The 7,724-nt window shown below is 42.5% G+C and overlaps 1 protein-coding gene across 2 annotated transcripts in view; it reads left to right on the top strand.

The window, feature by feature from the left end:
• Positions 1-5,682: 5,682 nt before the first annotated feature.
• The window catches only part of spop (speckle type BTB/POZ protein), a 69,849-nt gene continuing 67,807 nt past the window's right edge, over positions 5,683-7,724 (top strand). Inside the window, exon 1 of one of the 2 annotated variants that reach the window (XM_076143290.1) lies at positions 5,683-5,748. The gene's annotated coding sequence lies outside the window, so the exon portion shown is untranslated. The remainder of the gene's footprint in view (positions 5,749-7,724) is intronic. The other variant, XM_076143291.1, reaches the window with a different exon arrangement.

Genomic DNA, 7,724 nt, shown 5'->3' with positions numbered 1-7,724 from the left:
CTCGAGCATCCTTTGTTGATGCATTTGTCTCATATTTTGTGACATCTAACTATTAATTTAGACATTAAAGGGGACATGTTTACCATCTTTTTTGCAGTGTAATATCACACGATTCTGTGTTGTACATTGTCAAATTAACAAAACTTGAGGTGTGACATGTGTCATGTTCTGAAACTGACTTGAGTTGTAAAATGTAGAGAAAAAAAGTTTAATTCATAAAAATGTGAAGCACATATCCTGACAGGTTACTTACTGACATAAAACACACTAAGAGTTGAATCCAGTAGGTGTATTCAACTTCACAACTCCACATTCTCTCAATCTAAAAAGGCTTCAGTCTCTCCGACTGCTGAAAATGTTTGATAGTTTGATGTGTTTCCAGTCTGTTCAAGTCGAACATTAGAGAGAGACTAAGCATTTTGAAAAAAGAAATAAAAGATCCTGGTTTGGAACATGGAGTCTGTCTTCCAAAGGATGCCTCTAATTGAAGGAAGGGAGGCTCTTTTCTGACGATGCTGGAGATTTCAAATAAAGCCAATTTGCCATTGTAAGGAGTCATTAAACATGTCGTTAAATCCGGCTTCTTTGATATAAGTAGATGGAGCTCTGGGATCCCATTTGCTCTTTGGAAGGGATGATGGAATTTGAGGTTAAGGAGTCAAGCATGGCCTGCCAGAGGCGCACGCTCGCACACACACACACACACACGCACACACAGGCACGCACGCACACACACGCACACGCACGCACACACACACGAATGCGTGCATTATCCACATGTACACAATATGTGGGTGTGTATTGCTCCTCTTAAAGTCTCTGCTCATACAGGAGGACAGCAAATCATCCCATTACCTGAGGTGGGGAGCGTGACGTTAAAGCAGGAAAGGACCAGTCCGCCATGTCACGCTCTTTTGTCTGACTTACACTTCTTTGTTACACTGTCGCAGTTGATTTTTTTTTTTTTAACTCTCCGGTCTGATTTGGCCCACAGCGAGCGGCTGGTGAGTCCCAGCGGAGATGTCGGCCTAAACAGCCGGGTCTGAAGTGATTATGTGAGTGCGGTGTTAGAGATTCCTTCAGGGCCTGTGGGAAGCCGGCACGCTCAGTGTTGACAGTAGGTGGAGAGGAGCGAGAGAGAGAGAGAGAGAGAGAGAGAGAGAGAGAGAGAGAGAGAGAGAGAGATGTATGAAGGGAGGCGGAAAGAGGATGTGGAGAGAGAGCTAGATATAGATAGACGGAAAGAGGAAAAGATGTACAAAAGGAGGCAGAGAGAGGGAGGTAGAGAGAGACAAAGAGAGATAAGGGGGGTGAGAGAGAGATAAAGAGAGAGAGTTGGAGAGAGAGAGAGAAGAGTGGATGCAGAGAGAGAGAGAGAGAGAGAGAGAGATCTAAACAGACAGTAACAGTGGCAGAGTCTGGGAGATAAAAGTTGCACACACGCACACATGCACGCATACACACGCACACACACGCACACACACGCACACTCTCACACACACGTAAACTCCCTTTTTGCAGCGAGCTATTAGGTTTTCCTTTATTTGTTCAGCCACATATCCAATTAGCAGGAGACGAGAGTTCATGTAGCTGCCAGTTGCATCTTATAACACTGTCGGATTTAATTTACACAACATCCCGTATGTATCTTATAACGCTGTCACGCTGTGTTTACATAACTTCCATATGTAAGTTATTATAGCTCTTAAGTGATTTCAGACTTTGACAGAGGATAATAAAAGTCTTTTGGTTCTGTTTATACTCGACACATTTCCCCCTGGAAGCCTCTGAGTCTCTGTGTGCCGCGTGCAAACATCACAACCAGTGTACAAACATGACGAACCCCCTCTTAAGGGCCTGTAACAATTAATTATTCACATTTATATCATCTGGCATTATCTTTACAAGTCCAGCCAACCAATCACTTCCCCTCTGCTGGGCTGTCGGCGTCCTGTTTACTCTGACACGCACGTCCTTCAAGCTTCTGGTGGAGCTAAGCCGTAGAAAGGCGAGCTGCGGTTTATCACCGCCGTGCAGACAAATCCACTCTAAATGGTCGGTGATTTCCACTCATTGGCTCAATAATCCATTGGAGAATTTACTCAGGGGCCCAGACACAATGTTGAGGTGGTGGGTTGTTTTTTTTTCCGGGCTGTTTTTGAAGCCAGGCAGCTCCCGTACGTATCCCTGTCTCCTCCAACCTGAAGGAGACCTGTTTAAACACACACCAAATGGAAATGAGAGCAGATAGGCGGCACTTTAAATGGCTGAAGTGCAGCTTTGTAAGACTGCGTGGCTGCGGGAAATTTAACACCTCAGACAGCCGTGCGTTTCCAGCTGTCCTTGTAGAATCCAAGGCCAGAACATCGCCGTGACCTGAGTCACACACGGATGGGCTCTGGTTCCACTTGTTTCTCCTGATTTAATCCTTGTCTTTACCTTTGCATAGATCTGTCCTGATTAAAGACTTGGCTCGCGTCGTCTTAGCTGGTAAAGATAGTGAAACTTCTCGCAGTGCGTGACCTCCGCTGTCATAATTGCCTCGTGATCATTTCTGGCACGCTAACATTCTACGTCTGTGTCCTTTTCTTCCTTTTCTTCTTCCTTCTGGTTCCTCAACCTTGTCCCCCACCCCAATGCCTTCACTGTCCACCCACCCCCCAGAACCCCCTCCTTACTGCTGTCCCTCCTCCCGTAGTGCACTGTGGTAATTGAGTGAAAGCTGTGGCCCTGGAGTCCTTTGTGTAATCCACACTTTATAAGCACTCTAATTGAAGTGCAAATTCAATATTCCCTCATCAGCCTTTTACTGGCTGTGCCTTTGCTTGCACCCCTTAGGTAATTGTAAGGGGTCTGGCAGTTCAATCATTTTGCAGAAAATAACTTAGCAAAAACATTGCGCCATACGCCAGATCGTTTGGCTGTTGATGTGTTTTGAGAACGAGGGTGGAGTGACTGGAGGAGAAATATTGGAGGAGCCAAAGCGCCTTCGTCTGTGTAGTCGGGAAGATAACCCGGGTTTCACCATAAACTGTGTGATGAAGAAATCTGGGGGAAACTTCTCTGAAGGATAACATAACGTGGGATGAGCCAACAGATAATTTCCTCTCTCATATATTGCTTTGCCTGTAGACACTTGGATGCAGGTACTTCGACAAGCACGCACACACACACACACACACACACACACGCTCATGCAATTCACACATGCTCACAATCTCTCTTTTGTGTGGTTTTGCATAGACTTACGTGTATGCAAATGTGTGCAACGGCAAGGGCATGCATGCGCTCGCACATACCCGCACACACACTGGTTTGTCTATATTACAGTGTGTATTTCTGTGTGTGGGAGTGCAGTTTTGCAGCTTTAATTAAACTTCCTCTATTTTCTCTCAGCTTGTCCCCATAGGGCTCTGTCTTCTTCCCGACCACATGCTTATTTATTTATAATTGCATTAAACTCCAGAGCTGAGACACTGCCGAACACGGTGCCAGACCTGTAGAGTAAGCTGGGATTGTCACACACTAACACAATTTCATGTAGTGAAACACACCACTGGCTGGGAACATTACCACATTACCAATCATGTCAGGGATGCGCATTAAAGAATGGGTCGTAAAAATGTTTTTTGTAATTATTATTCACGATGTCACGACATCTACATAAATCTGTATAAATTAAAACTGACTTGCAGAGTATGAGAGCTAATTCCACCTGCGAGAAAAAGGCATGAATTCCATCCTGCTGTAGTTTTTCTCCAGAGATCAAATAATCCCAGGAAGAAAAACAATCCAGGTGTCATAACAACCTAACTTCTCTCTTCTCCTCTTTATTCAGTTGCCAGATTCCATTTCCATTTTTGTTTATCTCTCTAATTTAACTTTCCTTATAAACACCCCTGCAGACAACCTTTTGGATGAACATCACAGCAAATTCTTTGGTTTTGTCGAAGTTGGACGTAGGTGATAAGAATCTTCAAAAGACGGGAATCTCGTTACTCTATTCTTATTACATTGGGAAATTGCCAAGATAACCAACATGGGCAGCTTCCCACATGTGGTGACTTAATGTGTACATCCCTGCCTACTCACATCAAGCTTGTACACAGTTTTATATAACCAATTTAAGATCCAGATTCAAGATAATAATCATATTATAGCACATCCTGTCATGGCACATCATCAAACCAGGAACGCTGCCAATTGGAACAAAGACACGACACACTTATTTATTTATTGTATTGCTCTGTCTACATTTTAATTGCTTGTTGCATTACTTTCTGTATATTTTGCTCATTTGGACACCCTGCTGTGATGATCTAGTTTACTGGGACCACAAGCCCTCAAACATATCAAAGTTGTGAATTTAATGAGATTTCCCATGAAAAACTTCCATGTCAAATCTCTGTGGATAAGCCAAGCAATTACTGACGACTGACAAGATTTTTTTGATCATTATGGTAAACTTTTGTGTCGCCACATGCTCCACATGCTGTAGAATGATGAAGAATGACGCAATGATGAAGGCTTTATCGATAGTATATACATATACATATAAGAGCGATCTCACTCAAATCTCAAATTAGGTATTTGGATCCCTTATGTCATCATGGGGATCATCAGGTTTCATGACCTCATTATCAAGACTGATTTGCATACAGTGCAAGATTGACTGAAAAATTCTGAGCTCATCAAAAAAGATACAAATAGAAATAAAAATTTATCTCAGATATATCTGCTATTTATTTGTAACATCTTTTCAAGTTCAACACAGTTGTTGTTGTTGAACTTCTGTGTTAAGCAATGGTGGCACGTTACATTCGACTTCCATGCAAATCCTTTTCTTTCCGATCCAAATAACCCTCCACATCTGATCTGATGTCATTATCTGAAAAAATGAAGTCAGAGCAAGAATCCTTACATGTTATTGGAGGAGGTGAAAGTCTGAGGGAAGCAGGCCAGGTACTGAATCCAGAGTCCAAAGCCACAATCCTGCCAGTAAGTGTAGAACCACTGCACCTTTCCTTTGTCTAGTTAGTTCAGATTTGCAGAGTATACTGGTGCAAGATCTGTTGCTTGGTTAGTGCTCGGCTAATGAGCTGTTTTTCCATTAACTTGGGAATGTTTTCAAAGTCCTTTGTTTGTTTGTTTAGAGAACAGACCTAAAACGCTATTGTTATTGGACCTGTTCTGTTCAGTATCTGTGGAACCAAGGTGCGATCAAGCCAAGTGGGCTGCATATCCATCAGGCACCGTTGAGGCATCTACTGTATTTAGCACAAATAATTAGTTAATATAGAAGTGCATCTTGAAAACTAACCAATTAACTACACCAACAGTGATTTTCTTACGGTCAAGCTGAATATTTAAATCATGAATTGTTTGGGGAGGGGGGGAGGGGGGTGTCTGTGTATTATAAGAGGAAAGAAACATTCAACAGGCATTGCTCTTTAAGTCTACGATGGCAAATGGAATAATAGTGAGAAATGGAATAATAGTGATTTGCAGGAATGTAAAATCACCATAGTTTGTGCAGCAATGTCTTCAACTACGGTTCGTTTTATCTGAAGCGGTTCGGGTCAGAACTCAAGCACGGTTTCAGTGGAGCAGACGCCATTCAGAACCAAAACAATCCCAGCATGGCGAGCCGCTTATTGGGCGGTGCCTGAACGCGTCACGGCACTAACCCGGAAGTCGAGTGCTCCTGTCAAATACCCTCATCCCCTATTGTGGAACAACGGCAGCAAGGTGAGTTTTAAAGCTCCAAAACTAATCTTTGCACGCACCCATCGCTTGCATCATTTTGTATTCTCTCTGAAATGCCGTACTATTAAAGTTTGGATCCCAATTGACGCTGTAAACACTTTTATAGAGCTGAAATATTGGCCGCTAGCTGGCTAACGCTAGCTGGTTAGTGTCGCTCAAATGTGTTATTTGTAGTTCGGTGACACTGATGAGCTGGCGGGTTCAAGTTGATAAACGCCATATTTAATAATCTCCGTCATGTTGGGGTCTGTTGAGTTGTTTTGGACGTCACGGTAAAAATTGTTTGTGGGTAAATCTCAACAGGCACATGCAAGATAGTGATCCCTCGGTTAGACTGCTTGATGTGCCGGAACCTCCGACTCAGCCCCGGTATCCTGCCACATAGTGAGCGTGGTCGTACACTTGTGTTGCATGTCCATGCGCAGTGCAGGACGCCGCTGCAGCTGCACTTTCATCCAAACTGAACTGAAGTGTAGTGAAGGTGAAGAGTCCTGCATAAAGGATGCTTACTAATGAGGCTTTTATTGTGTTTTGATTTATTATAATATATTCCAAATTGAAATCCTCTCAAATCTTTATTCAGGTTAAGACTTGATTTTCGACTTTTCCATCACTAGCCATTATTCACCTTGTTGGCTAGTGGTATAATACAGGATTTCACGTTAGAAAAATATTGAATAATACAACATGGGCAGCATGATTGATGATGTCAGCACTGGTTCACTGACCTGTGTTCCATTCAAACTTAGGGAATTTACCCGTTGTAAATTCCAACTTCCAACCGCCAAGCATTCCCCAGCCCTAAACGCTAAATATACACAAGAAACATGGCTGAATGCGACAATCTCATCTTCTTTGTCTTATGCTAAGTGAATACCTGCAACGTCAGCAGAGTTTTAGTAACATATCACAATGAAGCAGCACATGTGTGAGCTCCAGCTGCACGTAATAATCCCACACAATCCACACATTTTCAGAAAATGGATGAATGGATTGATAATAGAGCCAAACCCCCTTCTACATAACATTTGCAGAAGTTCACATTAATCTGAGCGTACACACATTAAAATTTTAAGCGTAAATCTACTTTACATTTGTGAACAGGTATATTAATAAGATCATCCTTGTTCTCATGGTAGTATTAGCTCTCCATACAGCTGCATCTAGGCTGACAGCATGCTCGCCCGGTCCCACAGTTATTTGGCATTTTCACATTTTTCACAGTGTGTTGGCCAAGTTGTGACAGCCCACTGGGGCAGTTCCAGTCCTCTCAGTGGGCAGTCTGCTGTAGAGCAAATCAGGAAACAAATGCGTTTTCCCCAAGCATGACTGGCTAAACTAAAACTACTTTCAGATCAACCAGTTGTATGATGCCCATGTGAATGGGAGGAGGGTCTTATTCAGGAAGGCTGTTAGCTGGATTGTGTGGCGTTGTCATTGATTCACTTGTCTCCACCTGTAAACTCTACTGTGATGGTTGAATAAGCATCTTTGTTACTTGTCAGGATAGACTTGAGCAGCAAATACTTTTCATCATCAGAATATTTTTACATAACTGGAAATGTATTTTAAAATATGTCACAGTAACATTCGTCATGAAGTTACAACCATTATGAATCCAAACACGTGCTAATGTTCAGCTGGTTTGTGCTTGTGTGCGCGTGTGTGTGTGTGTGTTTTTCTTTCTTTCATTTCATTTCAGTGAATGGATTTTTGTGTGATTCATAACAGCCTGCATCAAAATGTTGAAATATTTTTTGTGATTTTTCCTCTTGTACCATTACACACACACACACACACAAACATTACTTGCATGCATCAGTGTCTTTTCATCAGTGTCTTTTCATTCATTCACTGCGTCCCTAAGAATCAGCAGTTGAATAAGTCATGAGACTCAGATCAATATCAATAATGATTTAATTATTGACCATCAATTGTCTGTGGCTCAGACCAATTCC

Source organism: Genypterus blacodes, unplaced genomic scaffold (genome assembly GCF_046128005.1).
Source record: "Genypterus blacodes isolate CSIRO-AG114 ecotype Tasmania unplaced genomic scaffold, CSIRO-AGI_Gbla_v1 ptg000022l_1, whole genome shotgun sequence".
Taxonomy (NCBI): Eukaryota; Metazoa; Chordata; class Actinopteri; order Ophidiiformes; family Ophidiidae; genus Genypterus; species Genypterus blacodes.
Note: the sequence above shows the minus strand (reverse complement) of the source record. Positions and strands in the feature narration are given on the sequence as shown.